This window comes from Populus nigra, chromosome 10, assembly GCF_951802175.1.
Source record: "Populus nigra chromosome 10, ddPopNigr1.1, whole genome shotgun sequence".
NCBI lineage: Eukaryota > Viridiplantae > Streptophyta > Magnoliopsida > Malpighiales > Salicaceae > Populus > Populus nigra.
Genome location: NC_084861.1, coordinates 14,600,857 through 14,626,143, shown reverse-complemented (window position 1 = coordinate 14,626,143; position 25,287 = coordinate 14,600,857). Strand labels below are relative to the sequence as shown.

Below are 25,287 nucleotides of genomic sequence, written 5' to 3'. Positions count from 1 at the left end.
TATCAACTATATCAAGATTATGCAACCCTCCACATACTATATTATCCATACATAAATTCAAATGCTGTTTGTAAATTTGCAGTTCTGTTACTTAAATATTAGGAATAATTAATTAAAACAATGCTGAGTGGATTAATTTTATCTTAAACAATCATTTTGGTTTGGGAATTTAAGAAAAGAGGGTTTTTCTCTCTCCTAAATATCCTAACATGATTCTTTACGTGTTTTTTGTTTTTTTATTATAAATCGGGGTATTCGGGCCAACTTACACATACCATGACTAATTTCTAGATCTACTGAACAGCCTGCAAACCTAGTGAACAGATAAATCACCGTGAAAATAACAGACATGTATAGAGAGGATTGAACTCGAGTGCAAAAAAAAATCCCCACTAAGCCACGAACTTAAATGCATTCTTTACGTGTTTTATATCACCACACTGCTAAAGAAATTTGTTACAATTTAACATTTTTTACTTTCTTTACTATTTTCCTCAAAATCCAGACAAAGAAGATTAAGGTGTTATAATATGAGAACTAATGAAGATTATTTTGTCTGGAAATAGGAATTAACTAATATCTAAATGGTGTAGGGAAATCACTGTTTCCCCACATCCAAAATCACTATAGATTACAACAGTAATCCACAGTGCTTTACTCTTTTTTTTTCTAACTTTTTCTTCTTTTTTTTGTTTATTTCTTTTTTTTTCAAAATTATTTTTTTAAAAATTACTTTTGTTTTCCAACTTTCCTATTTTTTCTTTTTTTTTCATTTATTTTTTTTCCAAATTATTTTTGTTGATTTTACTTTTTAAATATTGACCTGGTTAAAATTTTTACTTTGTAATTTTTTTCCTTAAAATACTGGGATTGCTGCGATGTTTTTTCACATAGTTTTTCTATTTTATTTTTTTATTTTTTAAAATTATATTTGTCGATTTTTTTTAATATTGAGCTGATTGAGAATTTAGTTTTGTAATTTTTTTCTTTAAAACATTGTTGATTGCTACAGTGTTTCTCCGCATGGTTTTTTTAATGATTTTCTCTGAAATTATCTTATTTTATTTTATTTTTTAATATTGAGCTGGTTAAAAATTATAGTTACAATATGTGAAGAAAGCACTGTCACTTTCCTCGAAAATTACTATTGATTGCTACAGTGTTTTTTCTCACTTGGTTTTTTTCCTGTTTTTGTTATGTTTTTCCCTAAAATTATCTTTGTCAATTTTATTTTTTAAATATTAAGCTGGTTAAGAATTGCAATTACAAGTAAATACAAGTTTTTCCTCATAAAACACTATGGATTGATACAGTTTTTCCTCACATGGTTTTTTTCCAGTTTTTTTGGTGTTTTCTTTTTTTGTGATATTTTTTTTCAAAATTATCTTCGTCGATTTTTTTTCTAATATTGAGTTGGTTAGAATTTAACTTTATAATAAATCTTAATCATGTGGGGAAAGCATTGTAGCTTTGCTCATAAAACATTGTGGATTGCTACAATGTCTCTTGGTATAGTTTTTTTTTGTTATAATTTTTTTCAAATTATCTTTTTTAATTTTATTTTTTTAATATTAAGTTGTTTCTGAATTACAATTACAAGTCATTACAAATAAGGTTAAATCATTTGGGAAAGCACTGTAGCTTTCATCACAAAACACTGTGAATTGCTACAGTGTTTCCAACATGATTTTTTTCCTTTTTTTGGTGTTTGTTTTGCTATTTTTTTTAAATTATCTCTGTCAATTTTTTTTTAATATTGAGCTGATTAAGGATTTGGCTTTGTAATTTTTTTTCTTTAAAACACCGTGAATTGTTGCAGTGTGTTTTCCATGTGATTTTTTTATGATTTTTTTCCAAAATTATCTTTGTCGATTTTTTTTTGAATATTGAGTTGGTTAAGAATTATAATTACAAAAAAACTAAATCATATGAGAAAACCGTTGTAGTTTTTCTCACAAAACACTGTGGATTACTACAATATTTCTCTAAATGGTTTTTTATTTTATTTTATTGGAAAAAGCGCCATAGTTTTCCTCACAAAATATTGTCAATTGCTACAACGTTTTTTCTCATGAGTATTTTTCCTTCCAAAATTATTTTTGTTGGTTTTTTGTTTAATATTAAGTTGGTAGAGAATTTAGCTTTGTAATTTTTTTTCTTTTTATTAACTGAAAAGCTAAATCATGTGGTGAAAGCATTGTATCTTTTCTCACAGAACACTGTAAATTGCTACAAATCATTTTGTTCAGTCTCCAAATTTTTGATCACCAACGCAACTTTTTTCTTCGTTATGAAATATTTGCTCCATCATATCTTTAATTTGCATTACTTATTTAGCGCTGATTAATAATTATAACACTATCAAATATATTTGTTTTATAAATCCACAACAACACGAGGTCATATCATCTCGTTTAGTACTAAAACCTGCTAAGGCCCAGCAGTAGTACTAGGAACGTGAATTTGTGAGGTTGTCCGAATCTTGCAGTAGCTAACAACTGATAGTTTAAGAGGGATGCAAATCAATGAAGTATTTGAATCAACCCGGGAGGTTGTTCCACGTCACACATGGGAGCATTAATTCCATTGGGCCACGTTGGACTAGTAGCTAACCTTCTTGGACAATTTATTTAGCGCTACTCTTTACACATCATCTCCTGACCTGTCTAGCTTGATCAGTCGCCACGTAGAGCATTTCAACAAGCAAATCTATCAGTAAAAACACTTTATGGTTTACGTATCTCAACCGCCACTAAATCTGTATAACTGCATGTTTGTTTTTGCCACATATACCGTGTTTTTAAAAATCTTGATTTTGCCACATATACCGTGTTTTTAAAAATCTTGAACTTTTTTTTTGTTTGATTTTATTTAAAATTTTTGGATCATTGTAATAATGTCAAAAATAAAAGAAATATTATTTTGATTTAAATTCTAATGCTTTTTTTTTTAAAGAAAAGAAAGCAGCTATCTTGCAGATTTGGGAGACACGATCAAACGAACGACCCAATCCAGCCAATGTCATAGGCCCAAACACTATTTAGATTGCGTTTCCGAGGCCATGAAAATCTAAGGAGATGATAGCAGGCCAGTTTACGAAATGGACTTACATATTTTCAAACGGAGCTCGAGGAGCCCACTCGAAAAACCTAAAAGCCCAAGGGATATAAGGATAAAAGAGAGGTCTGGTCCAGCCCAAGGAGATGTGAAGAATCAAAGATGGAGAGATTTAAGGATTCTATACGTAAAGAAAATGGAGTAAAAGTTAAGGGTAGAAAAAAATATTTCAGTAAACGTGATTATACTTCCGTCATCTTTAATCCTCCGACGTACCCATTATTATTTTAATATCCCGTGATTATATTTTCTCTCAGACCTAATTATTTCCTCATCAAAATCTGGTTGATTTTAACTGGAAAGAATTCCCTCAAATTTCTCTCTATATCAGACAAATACGGTAAAATATGCGAAATAAATTGAAGTCTCTTTTTTCCCCCCCATGCCTGTCTAATTTAAATGGGCTAGCGGGATCTACCTGGCTAAACCAGCAAGGATTTAGTCTTACAATATTCGGCTCTAAATTAGCATGATGTTAAAACAGCAATGGTGCAGAATAAGTTCTAACCAAGTTATTCACAAAGAACAGGTAAAAAAAAGTTTGCCCATTTAAATACTGTGTTCATAATCCAATGTTCTCAGCTCACTCGTTAGGGTTAACAGCAACGGTCAATTTTCACAGAAGTTGACCGAATTCTATTATGTGAGTCTTCCACCTTCCCCTATCTGCCAGCATTAAATGTTCCCTCATGTCTCCATTCTCCATGGTGCCAGGATAGAACAAAAATTAAATTAAGGAATCCATCCAAAGAATCTGACGGTGATCAGTTGGTGACAAATGAAGTTGTGATTTAAGTGCTTGTTTCGCTCGCTGTATCGAAGTAATAAACCACCCCCCCTCCCCAAGGCTCCTCAATTTCGAAAAGGGCTAAGGTTAATTAATCAATTAAAAGTACACTTAACTAAAGTGATTACTTTAAAATTAAGATGTCTCCATCAACTTTCAAAAGTTTGAGTTAATGAATATGTGTTATAGTATCATTTAATAGATCAATTATCTGTACTTATTTTATTTAGATTATAACCGACAAGATAAAAAGTATATTTATTAGATTGTATCGTAAAAGATAAAAAATAAACGATCATGTGATTAAATTATTGTCATTTATATAAGCCATGTTCGTTGATGATTAAACTTGATTTGTAATTGATTTAGTTATTGTTTATTGCTATGCAAGTTGTTGTATATATTTTATCTTTAAAAAATTTAATTTTCACCAAAATGGGATTTTAATAAGTAGTGCCGAAAAAGGAATTATGATTTCTTTCCCACAACAAACGCTCGAGAGAGATCCGGAAAGATTGAAAATCTCATGATCTTGCAAGATTCTTAGCTTAGAATAGAAATTAAATGGAGGTTGGTTGCTGCCATCAAATCACTTGCTCATATTGTTCTCTTTGAACAAAATCTTACTACAAAATTCATGAAAACATTCCTGTTGAAACACTACGGGGCCTTAATGTATCGTTCAAGATTTACAATGCGCAGTGGTTCTACAATTCTGTTGACGATCAAGCCACCTTCCAAATAGATAATTTGTGTGTTAGCAGATATCTTCTTAATTTCTGCAGAAGAAACCAAGTAAGTATAATCCAAAAGAACTTTAAATGACAACTAACTGATTGAAATGCCAGCCACCAACAAAACCGTTAATCAAAAGAAAAGATGTGGGCATCTAAGGAAAGTGATCAAAAAATAAAATAAAGAAAAGAAAAGAAAAGGAAAAGGAAGCAGTGATTGGTTATGGAGGCGAAAGTAGTACTAGGTTGTTGGCCATGAATAAGGCATGCACAGTGCATTTAAAGACATCATGGTTAGTTGGTCACCCGGGCTTCAAAATTATAGCCATTTAATGAGGTTTTTATGTGGACATGTGGCACCCATATATGGGCTCGAACAACGAGGTTGCCCAATTAAAAATAAGAAATCAATATCCCTATCAGTTGTACTATATCACAGTGTATCCAAATTAGCTACGTCTTATATACGTGTATAAGGTTTTTTTTTTTAATTTTGATTTTTTTTTGTTTAAAATTACTATTTTTTTTAATCATTTTGATTTTGATATGTGATGTCAAAAATAATTTTTGAAAATTAATAAAAATATTATTTTAATTTATTTCTAAACAAAATATACTTTGAAAAATAATCAGTATTATCTTTCCAAACACCTTCTAAAATTGTTGCAAATATATTTGTTTTATTGAGTTTGTTAATTCTAAATTTAAATTAAAAAAATTACTTTTTATTAAGAAAACTATTTCTTTAATAAAAAAAAATTAGTTTTGATAAAAAAAAAGTTAACCTAAAGATGGAGAATGTGGTTTTGTATTCTTTTTAAATATATTTTTTAATTAATTAAAATAATTAATTATTTTTTTAAATTATTTATTTATTTTTTATATCAACACATAAAAATATTTGAAGTTAAGATACCTAAAAACACTAATTTAATATAATTTTATAAGAAAAAAAAGGTTTGAAAAACACTAATAATAATAAAAAAAACCCTCTTTAGACACCCGAGTGTCAAGTTTAGGTTGCTGTATAGCAGCTGTAGTTTTAACAACCATTGATAGCACGTAGCCACAAAGAGTTGAGGTTGGTTGTACCGAACTTCATCTCCATTGGTGGACAGTAATTTATTACTCTTTGATGGTTAATCACCATTTTTCATGAGTGTAGATAATTAAATTGCAGGTTTGCCTAACCTATCTGTTTGTATACCATCCATGTAATTAACGTTAGTTCTATGTAACCCTGCGCCGCAGTTACCTTGCCCAGAACCCTTTGTTCTGGACACAATGATTCAATTATGGAGGTTTAACTTCACTTCGTAGTTCATCGCCTTCTCCCGGCTAAATCCTTGCCGGTGCTTAATTTGATGCATTCCCAGATGACAAACATGAAACGCAGAAATCAAGGGAGCTGCCGGAAAAAGCTTTACACTACTACCCTTGAACTAGCATCTTGAAAAGGAAAAGATGAAGGCTTAGGAAATAATTATCTTTTAGGATGGTTAGTTTTCATACATTTGTTCTCTGTAGTCTATTGAATGAGAGGAGTGACCAATCCAACAATTAGTCTACGGAGAAAAATATAATTTATTAATTCTATTCTAATATTGAGGTTCGGATGCACGATCGATCAGAATATTTTTCGGGAGTGGAACTACCGACAACATTACTTATATTCCTCCCAATCCCCCACGAACAAGAATAAAACTTTTAATTCACAACCTAAGACCGTTTTAAATTAAATGCTTATGGGACAGAGAGTTATGAACAACTCCTGCTGACATGATCAAGCCTTTGATAGGTTGATGACATAGACAGAGAGTTTTGAACAACTCCTGCTGACACGATCAAAACTTTGATGGGTTGATGACATAGTCAGGTTAGTTGAGCTGTGTTAATGATCACCAACGTTTTAGGTTTATAAATATTTTGATGTTACATGAGAGAAACCTTTCAGGCGACACCCACTCAGGTGGATGCTTTTCTTGCAGTTTTCACATGATTTTTTTTGGTTGTTGCGATTGTAGTTGGTGCTTGACACAAGGAATCTGTACCTCAAATTACTTTGCATGTTTCTCTCAAATTTTACGAGGTAATTAATTAAAGAGTTTGTCCTGCATATTGCAATCTGTGTATGCCTAATCCCCCAATGCCCAAAGGTTAGTGACTTGGTATAATTTGTGTAGAAAGACAAAATCATGATGAAATACTGAAGACAGCAACTTATCATGTACGGAGATTGACGAGGCGACAGAGATGAAGCGGTGGTAAAGGCACCACCTAGGCACCTCCTCAATGCCCCATCACTTTTTCTTTTTTTTTTTAAACGGCTGTGTAGGTCGTAGTTTCAGATTAGTTAGGCTTTTTTCGCCGGGCAAATTGCTTTAACCACAACACCTCTCTCTCTCTCTCTCCCCTATCAAATCATTGGAAGCCTATATACACATATTGATAGACCACAGGTCTAAAGTTGATTTTATAAATTTCACATCATCACCAGAGAGATCCTTGTATATCTAGAATCATCGGAATATTTTTCAACAATTTTAATACCCTCGTGCCAGAAAACTAGAGTTGTCCAAATGTCAATTTGTTATTGGAAGGATGTTTTCTGGGATAGGATTGGAAGGATGTTTTCGCTGACATGGCCGTTGGCATCTCAAATTATTTTGAGGGATCACAAAATTTGTAAAGGAATTAAAGTCCAAATCATAATCACGAGCTAAATGGTAAGCATACGAAGATAATTAAGGTGATCGACAGTGTATTGTTTTCAGAAGTACAATGGTGGTAATCATGACAGGAGAGATAATGAGCTAGAGAATCATATATATATATATATATATATATATATGATTATGAGAAACATAATGATAATAATTATAAACATTAGTGGTGTCGTTGACGGCGGGGCATGGGGATAATGATAAAAAGGTAATGTGTGGTTGATCCATTGTTCAAATGCTAATCTTATCCCTTTCTAGCCTTGACTAGCTTAGATTCCAGACGGCTCAAACACCGAATTTGAGTGAGAGAGGGAGAGAAAAAAACTGTAAATAAAAGTGGGAAAAACACTGTTATAATCCACTGTATATGAGATGGATATATATATATATACAGTGTTTTTTTCCATATAGTTCAATTTTTTTGTGTAATAATACACTGTACATGGATATAATACATGTGATCAAAGCTATTCACAGGGGAAAATAGTACAGTATCAAAGGACACACTTGTTGAATTTTTTTTGGTTAGTGAAAATATACTTTTTTATTGAGCTTTTCAATTAAAAATAATCAAAATGATATTTATTTAGATTTTTTTAAGTTTTGATATTAGTATATCAAAATTATTAAAAAATACATAAAAACACGTCAATTTGATGTTTTTCAGGAGAAAAACAATGTAAAACGCACTTTAAAAAACATGTTGTAATGTAAAAATCAAACACTTTGATTTTATATGTAAATGAGGGGATTTTCTATTTTCTTATTAGGGTTTGAATATTAAAAAAAAAACTAAGAGAAAATGCTATTATTGTATATATGTGAATGGTGTGAATAACTAACTATCTTAAATTAATTTTGAAAAAATTAGTTTTTAGTAAAATACTAAACTAAGATTAATCAAAGAGAAAGCTAAAACATGTGGAAAAATCATTGTATGTGTGTCTATATATATATATATATTTTACTGTGAATTTTAATAATAAATTGATGATTTTGCCCTTAAAAAAAATCTAAATAAATTGTCTTTTATGGGTAAGACAATCTTTTTTTCTTTGGTTTATTTGTCATTTTTTAATTTTTAAAAGGGTGTCTTGGTCTTTTAATTATTATTTTTCATAGTAAAATGACTGTATTGCAAATAATCACTATGGTCTAAGATTTTTTAGGTATTTCATATTTTTGTTATAATATAATTACTTGATTACCTTTGGATTCAAATTTTAAAAAACTTGACTTGAGGGGAAAACTCATAATTTCATTTTTTTTTTGGTAGTAATGTTTGAGTCACGAGGGTAGAGCAGTCTTTTTGAAAAAATACAAAACATTACTGACGCGTGAGTCATTTTGCTGCCTTTAAGTGTCGTTAGCAGTTGGCTCTAATGGTAAATAATGTTATTCCGTTGTGTTATTCAATTCATCTTGGCCTTTTTTTTCTCCTTGTACGATGCATATAGTCGTCGAACCTCTGATGAATTACCGACATCCTTTTCTTTTTTTTTCTCTTTCCTTCTGAAAATCCATGCCCAACCCTCCATATTTTCATATAAGCCATTCAAGTTATTTTTCTTTTGATTTTGTCCCTTATTTTTTATTTTTATTTATTTTATCTTAATTCATTTCTTAAATCTTGTTTTGTTTTGAATTGCATCCTCTAATTTTTTTGTATATCAAATATAGTCATCATTCTTTTGATTTACGATAGTTTTTCAATTTGTTTTCTTCTTCAATTTCAACCCTTAATTTTTTGTTCTCTTTTCATATTTGATGCTCATTTTTTTATTGCTTCGGTTAGTTTTTTTCTTTGCTTTTTTTTTTCCAATTTCATTATTTGGCATTAAATCGATTAACAATTAAAATTCTTAATTGAACTCGAGTTTTTAATTTCATACGTTATAAATTTGAAATATTAACTTAGGTTTAGAAGATCCGCTCAGATCAATTAGTATGGTTAGAAATTTTAAATTTATTGGTTTTTTCTATAAAAGACTTTCATATTTGCCCTCCTTCAATTATTATGAACCAATTATTTTTTAATTGATCGAGGCTACTACTGTCTTTTTATTCTTTTTTGCAAAGTTAAGTTACTATAATGCCCATAAATGCAAAACACCACTTAAGTTGAGTCTAAGTATTTTTTTAAAAATAACTTTTAAAGCTTGATTTTATAGGCTTAATCGTCATTTAAGAGTAATTGGGTCTATTATTTAATGTTGATAATAATTAAAAAAATATTTTATTTTTTTTCCCGATTTTGTCTATCAATATTGAATTGGTTGGGAAATAGATTTCGTGAATGATTTTTTATGCTTTGTGTTAGAGTTATTACGGTTTTGAACAAATATCTATGTTAGTATTGATGCTTGAAATTGCAAACATCTAATTTTTACCATGTAATTAAATAAAAATTATTTTTATTTTTTTTAATAACCCAAGTTCATGAACCAAGTCAAGTGTGACGATGACCATCCAATTTGTTATTGTTTCAATGCTTTAAAGGGAAATTCTCCTTAGTTTTTTTTTTTATAAGTTGATCCATGTTTTTTCCGGTCATTTGAGTTTTTCTTTGAACCCATTAAATCAATCAGTTCACAATAAGTTAACTCTTATATGATTTAATTGGACACCGGTGCTAAACAAGAAGCAAAGTTAAGGGATTTTAAAATTTATCTACTTACTTGGATTTAATAACATTGCTAAAAACATCCTGACATTCTTGGTGTTGCTCTTTACATTTTAAAAAAATTAGCCTCATTGGCAGCATATCACAGAACAATGTACTTGTATGCTAATTTTAACACAAGCGAAGGCCAGATTTGATCTATTGATGTTGAATCTATATTTTATATAATTGAATATAGCAGACCAATAATCTAAATGCTTGTAAATCAAATTAAAAAGAAAAGAAAGAAGAAGAAGAAGAAGCAATGTGGTCCCGAAAGGTCGACCTACCATTCACATATTTCTTCCACGTAGCTATATGTAATTCACACACAAAGACTAGGTAAATGTCATGTAAGATTGATTTGATTATCGTATGATTGACTATATATATAATAAGAAATTTTCACAGTAAACTATAGTTTAATTTAATTTCCCTCGAGTATTAGTAATTAATGGCTTTTCAAAAAGTTAGAGTCGATTTTAACACTTGTATCCATAGCATAAGCCCAGGAAAAAATATCATCCAAGTGCTAAATTATTTGATGCTTTGCTTTATTGACACTAACTGAAGCTTGCTGTAAACGAAGATCAAGTACCATTATTTTTCCTAACTTTGTGCTGATTTGACTACATATTTCTGTTCTTCATTAAAAATATCAAGAACAATATCTGAAATTGATGAGAAGATATTTTTATATTAATGATCGATCTTACCGTTAAACTGTTGAATATAAGATCAAACGAAAGGACGAGCTGATCTTAAGGCTTCGAGTTTAAATTCTAATTAGGAAGGTACTACTGGAGATGAGGAGTTTTACAAATGAAAAAAAAAATAAAAAAAATTCTTCAATCGTGGAATTTCAGTGTCTAAATCATGTGACGGGAAAAACCCTAATGTCAAATATTAAGATATATACCAATATCACTAAGGTTTTTCAAGTTCAAGCCTTGATTATTTCATGGAGCTCAAACTGATCAAGTTTATTTCCGTTTTACTATATGGATCGGCTAAGCATGTATTAGATGCGTTTGCTCACAGATAAATAGATTTTCATGAATTAATTACTTTATTCTCTTTTATGTTTTTTTTTCTTTTTCCTGCGCCTTTAGATTTGAGCCAGGCTCATATATATATATATATATATATATATATATATATATATATATATATTGTGAGAATTCAAAGAGACTCTCCTCGATGCTTAGAATTTTGTTGGGGATTCCTTGACTCTCATCTTCTTATGCTTGACTTGTACACAGACATGGCTCCTATATAGAGGCCAGCTTGGCTGCTGACTTCATCGATGTAAATTCTTGTATGACCTAACTCTTTTATTTTAACATATGACTGATCTATTAACCTTTTGAATTTAAATTTTAAAATTACGAAAACCCTAGATTAATAATGTAAAGAGATGCGTATTTAATACTACTTAAATAAATAATTAATTATTAACCTCAACAGTACAAACATTTCGACAATATATATCCTTGATTATCAAATAAAGAACGAATATAATTCCATAAATATGGAATGCTTGATTTAATTTCCAAACGGTAAAATTCCAACTTTTAAGTACTCCATATATATATATATATATATATATAGTCATAATTTATATACAATTTCTTTTTTTTTCCCCACAATAATGTCCAATAATCTTATGTGAATTCTACATTGATGGTTATTGGGTGGTACTGTTATTCTCATTGGACGAATTGTCAATCGCTTTCCATATTTATTACACGTTTTATTCATAGACTCTATTGCCCCTTTTATTTTAATGTAATTATAAAATATCTTATTTTAACAAAATCAAAATCTATTGAAATATTCCATTCTAATTAATTCAAATAAAAAACAGAAGTATATAAATTGAAGCGCATAGAATTTTAATTACTATATATATATATATATATATTGTATTTTTGGAATAAATATTTAATTGATGGATAATATTTGGATCATAAAAATTAAAAAACTCTTTAACAAGGAAAGATATGCGGTGTACTAGCACGACCGTAATGTTTTTTCAAAAAAAATTAAAGATGGTGGTATATAATGATTAATTAAAAAAAATAATTAAAATATCCAGCTGGTTACAAAAACAAGACTTTTATAGCTATATTTTTATTTACTATATATGTAATTAATCAAGGATATTTTGGTGTATCTATACAAGTGATAAAAATAGATTATCATGAATTGTGATTAATTATAAACTATGGAGCGGGGATACTACAACCCTATCTAGTACTTTACTAGAAAAATATCATACATTTTTTTCTACCATGAAAAAAGAAAATTCTATTTCAACTTTTATTTTTTTAATTTACAATTAATTATCAAAAAAAGAAACAAACCCTAGAAAATAAAGGAAAAAGATACAGAACTTCCATACACCCTCGAGTCACGGAAGAACTCGTTTAAGAATCAAACCATCGTGTGTATATAAGAACCTCAAAACCCCTTCTCCTCACCTACTCCAACTCCTCTCTCTCCCTCTCTTCCCCCCTCCCTTCTTTCCTTCGTTTTTTTCCCAGTATTAAGGGCTAGATCTCGACCTCTCTATTCCCTCTTCTTCTTACTTCTGTCACTTTGATTTATGATCGCTGCTTCAAGTTCATTTGGAGTTATATTCTTTTATGTTTTTGTCCGCTCTGTTTCTCTAATGGTTGTTGTTAATTTCGAAGATTTTTTTGTTTATTTGTTTTCGATTTCCAGTTTCTTTTCTTTACGGATTCTTTTTTGATGGTTGCCAGTTTGTTTTAATTTTTTTTCTAAGGGAAAAGATATCTTCTTTTTCTTGTTTCCGAATTTCCTCTTCTTTTTTTCTCCCTACTTGTAACTATATCTATATAACCCACAAAAAAAATCTAGAAACCCCAAAACCATGAATTACAAAAAAAAAAAGAGAGGCAGAGATGTTGGTTTTGAGTGATTTTGTTTTCTTCATAAATTTCTGGGTTTTACTGTTCTTCAGAGGTATATACAGGGTTCTTTTGTGTTGTGATCGATCCTTGTAAACCATCTGTTAGTTGCCACTTATACTTAAAAAGTAGATACATAGATCTCTCTCAGTCTGAGCTCTGTTGCTCTCGTGCTCTCTCCTTGCTCCAACTTTTGTCTCTACCTTTTACTGAATTCATGTAACAAGTCTTTTCAACAATCGAATATGCATGGACATGGATCGACAGCATTCAACTGTCATTGTTTGCAGGTGCAGCATCATCAAGATTCACATTCAAATAGATGTACCGAAGCTATACAGCTATGTAGCTAGCTAGCAATGTATAATCATTGTAGGTGAGAATCTTGATGATGCTGCATCAGCCATAAATGACTATATATACATATATCCCTGAAGTAGTTGGATCTACGTTTTTCCGCTTCTGAACAAGGTAAAAGCCCCGATCCTTTTTTTTTACTATATTTGTTTTACTTTTAGTTAGTACAAGCCTTAAGTAAACAGTACTACTGTGTGCTATGATTGATCCAAATATAGGATTCTATTTGGAATTGGAATTTGGATTTCCTTTTTATTGTTGACACACATGTGAAAGACGTACATGAATACCATATACATATAATAGATAGAAAAGTACTGAAATTAGTCCCTTTTGTTGTCGTAATATTGGTTGTGATTATACTGGTTTTAAATACCCCTAGGAGTAGCATATATAAATTAGTCCTTTCATGTCATCTTTGGTTGTGATCATGCTAGTTTCAAAATACCCTTTAATTTGTGCATGTTTTAATGTATTAGCAAGGTTATTTCTAAAGATGAACTTAGTTCTTGAAGTTCAGGGTTTTGTTAGTTAATTTGAATGGCTAAAGAAATTTAGCTCTTGTTATAAATTTGAACTTTGTATATGCCATAGTTGTGTATGTGTTTGATTACTGAGTTCTTTCAATATTGACACTACGCTATGATTATCTTAGAGCTTAGAGTTTCCGTATATGCGTATCCAAGCTTGATCGTGGAGCAACCTACAAGTAATGGTGGAGAGCTTCTTGACACACTCACTCCTTTTCATATGGCTAGCTCCTTCACAGATATAATCAACAAGATGATCATTCCTCGTTAAGCGTGCTCCCTTGAAACATATGATTAAGCAACCACATTTCATTTGCTGCATTAATTCGTTTCTCTTTTGTTCCCTTCATGATTCCAGATTCTATGTAAACTACTATTCCTTGTGGATCAGTCAAAGGAAAAAACAAATGCGACGCATTTCTATGATCTTTCATTTTGCCTGTTTAGTATTTTCATATACATTACTTGCTTTACTCACCATGAACATGCATGTCCAAGCAGCTTGCAGTACGTATACATATAAATATGCTTTTGTTGTTTCCTCTATTTTTGTCCGAATCTGAACCATTGCATAAATAATATTTTATTTGGGTATCTTGCAGTCATTTCCTATAGATCCCATCCTTCTCATTTTGGAGACCTTCTAAAGGAATCTGTAAGGAACTCTATGTTGAGCTTTAATGTGCATGAAGAATATGGAAGAGAACACATTATTATTCAATTAATTCACACAGTATCCCTTAAGGACATTTTTACAGTCAGACTTAAGGTGACTGAATGTCCCACACGCAAAACGGACAATAAAACAATAGAGAGCGTTAGCTAGCTGTAACTCAGCGAGAAAAAAGAACATTATTATGATTCTAAGTGACTTGCATTGTTTTTCCACCTTATTCGTGTAGTGAACATGGGCTCATGGTAATTTTTGGACAGACTACAGAGTTTAATTGTTAAGATATATAGGGTATATATATTCTCACCAATTAATTGGTTCAGGACTACTTAATTCCTACTTGAGTTTAGCCTGTTAATTAGGCAGGAGATATTAAGATTTTTCCATCAAAATTTTGTGATCATCTGTATTATGATATGCGTATAAGTATATTGTATATTGCAGAAGCTGCAACAAAGAGAATCATCTTAATTCTTGGAGTTGCATTAATGTTTGAACTTCTGCTTGACATTTTTTCTCAAGGGGCCGGACTAATATAGGTCAGTGGCTCAGGTAATCTAATTTTGTTTTCTGGTGCCAACAGGTGTAATTCCAGTTGGATATGACTTAGACAGAACCAAAAGAGTGCTCCTGTGTATGTGATCTAATACAGGTATTTCTTTAACAGTCATGGAGTTGAAGAAGAATCTTAAGCCATGTCAGGTGGGGGCAATTTGAGACAAAAACTGGTGTCAATTGACATGTGAAAGGCGAGAGTAGAGAATCATTCTTTCTTGTTAAGGTCCACTGGTACATAGAATAGGGGGAAATTCAATAGTATATAAGTCTACCATGTGATCATAACAAATCAACTTTGCTACGAATGCTTGTTTGCATTTGAACATAATGCAAGTTTGGATGTGCATGTCAGTCTTCCACTTTCATCTGTGTGTGTGTGTGTGTATACAAGGTTTGAAATGAATTGTTTTTTAACTAAGATCGTTAAGGGATTTTAAAAATTGTATCACAAGATCAGATTATAAATCATAAGATCTTACAAACCCTAAATAATAAGCAATAAAATGAAAATATATATACCTATATTCAAGCAAAAATATTAGCAATTGATCATTTCTCTGGCAACTACTGCAACCAATTCATTTACTATTAATCGTAGATATGTAGTTTAATCGTACTTGTGTCCATGAACTGCTACTTTGATCATGCGAAACAAGGCTTGGTCATACTGAACCAAAGAAAAATTAATGTTCGTTCCAGACAGGAAGCATTCTTAAGTATATCAAGTCATTCTATGATATATAAGGTTTCATTAAAATAGAATCAGACAGGAAACATTCTCAAGTATATCAAGTCATTCTATGATATATATAAGGTTTCATCAAAGTAGAATTAGATCAGAGACTTTCACAATACCAAGAAGGTCATATTATCAGATCATACTTGTCATATACCTGTTCTAAACCATCCACTTATGGAAGTCCAAAAATAGTCATATATATATATATCTTTACAAAAAACACCAAAACAAAAAAGATTTACAAGTATAAATTTTTTAAAACACAAGCACAACATTCGAGTGGAAGCCCGCTGGGTGTGGTGTTAGTTAGATTCAACCACGATTGGGTGTGATAATATGCCAAGCTCTAGGTACACTTAAGGAAATGAGTATTCTCCCTGGATACGTCCAAGGAAATGACTAGACCATCCTTCCCGAGATACACCCTCCTCCTTTGAGCATGTTAGGGACGAACCCAACCTCCCTTTAGGCTCACCAAGGGAAGGACACACCTCCCTTGGATTTAGCTTAGAGAAAGAGTTTAACTTCTATGGGTTTAATTATATTTGACGTCCTGAACCCTAATTTCCTTACACTTTTTAAGAGTATAAAAGTTCTTTAGGAACCCACCATATTTTCATCAAACATTAATATAAATATAAGAGATATTTATCCTTCATTAAATGCTATCAGGGTAAAACCATACTCTAAACCCTTCTCTTCACAAAATAACAAGACTCGTGAGCTATAAATACATTATGAGACCTTTAGAACAAATGCTTACAATCTTTATTCTCTACTGCATATATATTAAAATATTATTGTATTTTCTCTCTAAAAAATATTTATTTAAGTATCGGAGAGTCTTCACCTCCACAAAAAAAAACCTTTTGCAAGTACTAGTCACAAGTCACCTTAGACTACCAAGCATCAAGTATAAGTTATCAATCACCTTGACTAAGAAAAATAAATAAGATTGTCAAAAATAATTGATTAACCGATTATCCAACTCAGGAGCCATATTCCTAAACTATCTGGATTTTTTGGACATCATGAAGTCCAAATTTCTTCTTAACCCAAAATTCAAAAATCATGGAGTTGTAAATCAAATAATTAGGATTTTATCGGTTTTACTGATTCAACAACCTATTTCCTATATTTCACTGCCTGTTCCAACCACACATCTGTGGTGTCTTATAAACTTATAGAGCGACATTTGATAAGGAAAACTCCCACTGGAAATTAAAGTATAGTTTTGATTTACTGCATTTTTCTTCGAGTGAATTAATGCAAGAGTGCTGTTGTTAAGAAAAAAAATAATTTTGTTTTACATTTGGTGATGATAAGACAATTGCTTGATAATGTAACAAAAAATTGAAAGGATGTTTAAGTAGAAGAGAGAGCTAACTGTAGGGAGCAAGAAGTTATATATATTTTTGTTCTATCACATGGAACCAGTCCATTTATACTGAATATTTTTTTGTTCTATCACATTGCACAAGTCCATTTGATTTCTTGCACTTATTCTAGTTCCTCACTTTCTCTTTGGTGATCCTAAGGAAAGGGGGTGAAGAAAAAGTGAAAAATCATTTTAATTAATCAAGCAATTCCAACCAAGTTATATATCTAATCATAGGATATATCTCACTGATCTCTCTATATTGTCTTAATTATTTGGAAATCTAATTCTGGGATTGTACGTTCACCACATCCTCCAGAACTTATTAGATCATGTTTGAGATTTGCCTCTAAAATATATATATTAGGAAAACAAAAAAGAAAGCAAATTGGAAATAGTTAAAGGCAGATTATATAGAGAGAGCATAAATCCGTAACGCAAGGACCACAAATAATCACTAGCCAAGACAGCTATTCGAATTGCCTCATATGTACATGTAAATAAAACTACGTGCGTGCTTTGGACAGTTAGCTGTCTTAATTTTGACATAATAGAGATTCTAATAACTCACAAAAACCAGTGTTAGTGCACGGAGTTCTAAAATCAATGTATTCTGCCACTTCACTGTTTATTATCCTCCCATTGATCACCGGCCCGATGAGTTCAGCGCATAGCAGAAACAGAATTGTACCTTTCTCAGGTCTCATTTCATACCATTTAGACTAACATCAAGGAATATTGTCACATTTCATACCCTTATACCTTTCTAGCCCTTGCTGTCAATGATCATAACGTGGGTATAAGATCACTAACTTTCTTGAGGCTTGGCTGTGCTAACAAATATGTTTGATCTTCAACTTGGATATTTTGATAAGTTGGAATTCAATGAAAGATCACTGTAATAAAAGGAAAAACAATCGCGAGTGCACGTATAAAATTTATGATCTAGAGTAAAAACTATGAGCAGTAAAAACAAAAGTTAAAACATTATTAATTATTTGAAATGTTCGGTGTGGTCGAATTCCACTTTTACATATCGTTGTAACCATAAGGTTACATCATTTCAAAATAGTCAATTAAATCCTGAAGGATCGCAAGGTGGAGCAATAGATCTCTGGGTCCATGAGTGAAGAAAATCAAGGGTCCCCACAGCAGAACATGATGATGATATTTATTTCATTGTGGGGGTGTGATCCCTACTCAACATGTATAATGGCAAATGCAAAATGATATCGAAATTGAATGATCATAACAATCAACTTTGTACGTGTAATTTGAGGCCACAAGAAGGATGGCAGTACAACCACGCATAGCTTGTGTAAAGGGCAAAACTTTGATAATTGTGTAGGTTTTGCTACGTAGCCTCAAGATCCAACAGACATAATGGTCTCCACATTCTGTACTTTTTATGTTTAAATTTTCTGGGAAAAAAAAGTTATTTCCATTAATTGACGTTACACCAGATTTTGTTAGGCTAGTGGAAGACAATCTTCAAATGCCAGTTAAAGAGTAGGCTGCTTCAAAAAGGGCGGTGTAGAATTGCATGGATCAAAAAGAAACCCTAGAAAAGATGGTGAAAACCTACTGTGATCTTTGACAATGAGAAATTATTGAAGACAGCTTTTATTGCAATGTATTATTTTTACCCTCAACGTAACACTTTTAGCCTTTGGTGCACCGTGCACCAAGGTTGGACCACCATAGAAGAATCGCCTCTTACAATGATTGCAATTTAACCTAATTTGTTGGATGCCTGCCTACATTTTTTGCACCCCTCCAATTCCATCCGTCCCACATCCGAAATATTACGAAATATAATTTGGGCTAGATAGAGCACGGCCCATATTCAATCCGCCTTAAGAATGTTCTACTCCCTAATTTCGACACCCACGAAAACTGTAGCGAGAATCAGCCAAGCCCACTCACTTGATCCATAATATCACTAGAGCCATTTCATGGTACTGGGCCTGGTGGCCATATAAGACCAAAATTAGTAATCCCTTGAAGCCACTTTGAATAATCACCTTAACTTTCTCTCCAGCAACAAAAGTACAAAAACAACTGCACTGGCTTGTGATAATCAGACGGTAAAACCTCTGCTTCTGAACGAGAAAGATCCCGAAAATTCTCAATCAAGCGGAAGAGATTCTTTTTTATCCCAGTTTCTAGTGTGTTTTTGTTTATGGGTTTTGTTTATTACCTAACAGTTTTCTTAATTATTGAAGATTGAGTTGGGTTACAGAGCTCAGCTGGGACTTGGAATGCTATAATCTTTACTATTAAGGTTTCTTTATGTCTTTTCACCTTTCATGTTTTCGTTCTAACCGAACCTAGCTATGTCCCTTCTCCTTATGTTCCTGATGCTGAAGGCGCTGCTGTCCCACCACATCAAGAACCACTCAATAATGTAATTACTATATGAGTAAACATCATAAATTTCATCTCTTTTTATTATTGTACGTGTCTGAATAGTGATGTGTTTGGTATCCTTTTATTTTATTTTTGATAAAATCGAGGAAAAAGAAGAAAGGTGAGTGTCATTGTTTGTGTTTTAGATTTGTTTTATAATGTCATATTCTTTGGTTTTGGCTTGGCCGATGAGAAATCAAGGGAAGGATATGTGTATATATTTAGGAGTAAAGTTCAATTATTTATGTCTTTTGTGTTAGAATGAGGAAGTAAATTCATACCTGCTGTGCAAAGATTGAAACCTCGCGCTTTCTGGGCTGCGCTATTGTTTGATGATTTATTTGTTAATTGATTTACTGTGAATTATTTAGGTATATGGTGGTTTTAGTGAATGATTTGTTCTTTTGTTGGCTCAAGTTTAGCTTCTAGGTGGTTTCCATGACAAGGGACGATAAGAAGAATGATGATTTTGGTTTTCATTTCATTTTCTAATTTGATTGCTGGACCATCGTCGTCTAGAAGCTTTTTGCATGCTCAGGTCATGATAATCAGCTGTGCATTCCAAAAGAACCGGGATTTCAGCGGAAGGATTCCTATGAAGACTTGTTTTCTTGTGTGTGGGTATTTTAATCTTGTACGGCAGCCTTTTGATTGCAGTTCTGTTTTTTGGGAGTCGTTTTGCCACATGGTCCGGTCCATTCCCTTATAAGAGTAAAAACCCAAACAAGATCTAAAGTTTTGTGATCCATGCTTTTCTGCTTTACGACTTAAATTCTAGATATGCAAGACCATATCATATGAAGGACAACAACTTGCAAGGTCAAACATGGCCACGGACCACCATAGATTGTGGTTGGAAAGACAGTTTTTGCAATACACACTGCTAGAATGGTTCTGAATAGCATCTAAAACGTCTTAAACTTCTCCATCATCATTCTCATAACTCAAAATTTTGAAAAATGTTTCACAAGATTGCTTAGAAAGTGAATTGAAGCCAGGAATCTTTTGGTTTTTATTCAGCCAATGAATCAATTTTAGACAGGCATATGGCACTTGAGTAAACCTTGTCTAAATTATTCCTATCAGCTAGTACAGATAATTGCATGTTAGTGGTTCCTGACACAATGTCCCTTCTCTTAATATCTGTTCTTTCTTGAGTTTTCATACAATATACTGTTTTTAGTTACCGGGACTTATTAAGAAATCTGACAATCTATGTATTTTAGGCTGTTTCTGGAGCAATGATGTTTTGCTTGGGCATAACAATTGGAACTCTTTTGGCTTAACATATTTATCTCATCACTCGCAATATGATGACCATAGAATTAAGTTTTCAATTGTATAGTCAGATATGCAACCCAATTTATTTTTTGATGATATCTAGAATGGGTCATTGCCAGCACTATGAAGGAATACTGGCTGCGTGGATGGCCAGGAAATCTGGACAGACTTATCGACATCCATTTAACCTTAGTACTGTCTACAAAAATATCACCCCGGTCTCACTGTATCCTTGTGTTCTTGTTCTTTTCATCCTCTAAGTAGCTAAGTAATCTGCTTTTGATCAGGTATTGGGTCCAAACATGCTGAAATGGTTTTGCCCCACAGCAGTGAGCCATCTAAAAGATGGAATGAGCTACCCAACTGCGCATGATAGTTGATACATATGAAATAATTAAAAGTTGCACGTTAAATTTTCTCGTGTAATATACATACCGAAGTCCTTGCAGAGTTGCAGTTCATTTAAACCAAGTAACCTAGTACATGCTTCTATAGTTTCTTGTCATGAAGGCTATTATTTGATATATTGTTGATTTAGGTTTTTCAGTCTGCTCCTATCACTCGGTCAATCAATAAAATATTTCCAATCCATAACAACCTCAAAAATATTTTGAGATAGAGCTGGAGCTGGAGATTTGATCACGTATATTCACATCTGTAGTAGATGGCTGTTTGCAAGGAAGAATGAATGGGTCATTCATTTGGTGCAATACGTGACATGGTGAGGGAAATTTAACTAAATATTTACCCGCCGAGTGTTTGATATTTTATTAGAATGTAAAAAAAAAAAGGACATTACATTTTGGGCTGAGCATTTTTGACACACGATGACGGTGAACTGAATTCTTGGCATGCAGGGCACCCCTGATGACAGACCTATGGCGTTAATAAATTGAGGACAGAATACGTGGGTTTCTTTGGCGTATCGGTCTTTGGTTGATAATATCTGAAGAAATAGAGTCACAGCAACAGCAGCAAAAGGTTAGTTGGAATCATTTTTGGTGTCGCTAGCATCGTGCAAACTCTATAATGATACTGAACTTTGTATGTGATGGACATTGTGGCTTATCGGGCGTCCATGGTTAACAAAAACACTCATGAGATTTTGACGAGTCAAAGAATCACCCACATTTATAGAAGGGCCTCGTCAATTTGTTCAATATTGAAGGCTCTCGAACAGTAGAAAGTTCTGATCAATCAAAACAATTGTTGACTATTAATTTGTAGACACGTGAAACAATCTTATGATGTTTCTGATGAATTTCGATTAAAACTTTGAACGGTATGTTCATGAACTCCACGCTTCCTCTGCTGTTATCTATATTGTCTCTGTAATTTTACTGCATGCTTATTTCTTGCCTTTCTTACTTTCTTTCTTTCCTCGTTACCTTCTGTGGGGAAAGCTAAGTAATTGAATCCTCTGGGGAGAAATAGAATGAAGTTAATCAGTCTCGATCTCCGACACCACTAGTGTTACTGTAGCACCGTATTTGTCCATTAGTCTCGCTTACTCTCTTCATTCCATGGAGTTGGGCAGCTTGGTAACTCACAACCTTGCAGTTTGGTGTAGGGAAAGAAAATGAAAAGGAAACTTCACCCACAGGCATTGTCCACGTTTACAACAGTATGATGTCACACGTTAATTATAGGCTTCTCATGATAAGTTTTATGCGAGACAAGGATTGTTTCTAATCCTTTGAGTGGTGCTAGGAATTGGACGAACTCGATAGTTAGCTTCTATATTCTCAATGATGAAGTTGTCTGTCAAAAACGTGGACGAATAGAACCATTCACACATGGAGAGACTTTGTGGTGGAGATAAAATATCAGTTGACGAGGAAGACAGAATTATGAGAGCTTTGAGACGAGTCCAATTTCGCTTGGCCTACCGAAACATACTTGCAAATGGTTTTAAGGTTCAAGTATAATCATGCCACTCATACTGACTATTTACGTCTTCTAGTTCAGGACAATCTGTTCTCATTCCATGACTTTCCGACCCCAACTTGAATGCAACAACGAACGTTTTCTGTTCATCGAAATTGAACAGCCTAACTTACTTCAATAATTGAGAGAGAAGATTTGAAGTTGTGTAGGCAAAAAACACTTCTATTTTCTTTCCATGAATGAACTCAGTGCATAAATCATGCTTAGTGCTTTGACTGTTGCTTTGATGTTTATCTTTGCTACTGTAATTGTAATAATGAATTCAGGGCAATCATTCAAACTGTGTGATTTGGACAGGTGAAACATGGTTTTCTTAGAAAATTGTTCTTGTGATTTACACGTGGAATGCATTATGTACAGATGGCTTGATCTGGACAAGATTAAGAACATAATATATCAAAGAAGATTCATCACGAATAAAGTTAAAACGTCAAAAGATTCTTCTATACATGAATGTACGTGTTTTGCATGGTTCACTTGCATTTGCCTCTTCACCTTTCTGCTATATTATTCCTAAAAGAACTGTATGCACTACTAAAAACAGGGGGTATTTGCATCTGAATTTAGCAACGGAATTATCCGTTGCTAAATTCAGTAATGGATTTGCAACGGATTAAACATATATTATTTTTTTAATATTAGCAACGGACTTTAGCAACGGATTATCCGTTGCAAAATTTACGTTGAATTTAGCAACGGATTTTCCGTTGCTAATTGAAAAAAAATAAATTAAAATGTTAATATAAAACTAAAATTATATAGACTGTTGATTGCATAAAATCTGAACCGTTTATTTTCACTCTCTCCCCCCACACCGAAATACAGATCCAACAACCATTTACGCTGAAAATTAATTTACTTCCACTCTTCCAGTATCCTTCTTTGTCCCTAATAACATCGATTCCTAACTGTTCAAAAATCACCCTCTCTTCATCGATTTCATCTTCCTTTACCCGAAACTGTTCATCATCTTCGCACTCGTCTTCAGCAACCCTATTTTTTTTCTTCATCTTCTTCTCCTTCATCTTAACAGTTTCAATATTTCTCTGCAAACCAACAAAAACAGAGACCCACGGCAACATCGCACCAGATCCATCGATTTCACCATCGAACATCCTGTTTTACCCCTTCTCTGTAAACGGGTTAGGTTTTGCACTGTTTTCTTCGATAGCTCAGGTAATTAATTTATGGTTTTTGTTTTCTTTGTTTCAATTTAAGTTACACTAAACAGTTCTAACCTAGCTTTCCCAATCTCAGGTGTTATTCTGTCGTGTTGATCCATCTCCCTCACCTGTAACTGAAGAACATAGGTAAGAATTTTTTTTCCCGATACTGTGAATAATGGTTTTAGGCTATTAATTCGAAAATATAAGGTTTATGAAATGTTTTTACCATGATTTATATCCTAATTATGCACGTTTAAGTGAAAATTTATGAAAACCCCCAAATTAATTTTTAGGGTTACGGTTCAAAAATTGAATGCTGGCAATTCTTGTGTCTGGAAGAGAGTGATTGATGGAAATTATGCATGTTTAATTGAAAATTTATCAAAACCTTCAATTTAATTTTTAACAATTAGTATTATTGATGTTGGGTGTTCTTTGATGTCTGCAAGTCTTTTTGTCCTCCTGTGTGCAGACACCTAGGTGTTTTGAATGTATTCATATGCTTATATATATATAAGGAAACTTGCTTGTTGATGTTGTGTTTTGTTAATAAGATTGCTGTTTTATTTTTGTTTCTTCATTCATTATTTTTTTTCTTGCTGTTTTACTTGTTATATATATAAGTAGCAGAATTGTGTAGTGAAAGAGGTTAGAATTCATGGTTGCATCCTCCTTGCATGGTGATCAGTTAATTTCCCACATTAGCTATATATGTTGTCTGTTTTCATTTGATTGTCATGTCTTGAGGTCAGCATGCATGATTTGGAAACGTTATTGATCACCAAATGGTTTAGGTGGCAGGCTTTTAATATGATAGTCACATTGAGAATTTAAAAAAGTTAGAGAAACAATGTAAGAAATGGGACATGATTTTTTAGTACATGAAATATAGTAATTTCACTATTTAATTTCATTTATTTTTTTTAATATTCTTTCTCTGTTTTTAAAAATTTCCTTAATTTAACAATTTTTTTATTTTATTTTTTTCAACTCAAAGGCATTCTAGATATAATAGGGAGTTTGGAACTGGCTATATGACTCATCTATATGTATGCTTCAGCTATTGAATTTTGGATAAAAATCTGTAATATTTACTCATTTTGTTACAGTACCTAATGCTTGCTTTGTTATTTGGCTTTTTTTTTTTAATTTCTGGGTCCTGACATGACTTTGTTCAATATGATGGCTTAGGTTTTTAAGCGTGGCATCAAGTTATCTTCCTCAATAATTAATCAGCCTTTGGGTTCTTCTTGGCATGAAAGCGGTGTGTTGCGTTCTTACTATTATTTAATA

General features: G+C 32.2%; 2 long non-coding RNA genes across 2 annotated transcripts; both read left to right on the top strand.

Moving 5' to 3' along the window:
• Positions 1-12,507: 12,507 nt before the first annotated feature.
• LOC133704972 (uncharacterized) lies at positions 12,508-15,425 on the top strand. Its single transcript, XR_009844170.1, has 2 exons — positions 12,508-13,427; positions 13,969-15,425. It is a non-coding gene; the product is annotated as an uncharacterized LOC133704972 (long non-coding RNA).
• Positions 15,426-19,101: 3,676 nt separating this feature from the next.
• LOC133705140 (uncharacterized) lies at positions 19,102-22,109 on the top strand. The gene is made up of 3 exons (XR_009844204.1): positions 19,102-19,598; positions 21,169-21,602; positions 21,739-22,109. It is a non-coding gene; the product is annotated as an uncharacterized LOC133705140 (long non-coding RNA).
• Positions 22,110-25,287: the final 3,178 nt, after the last annotated feature.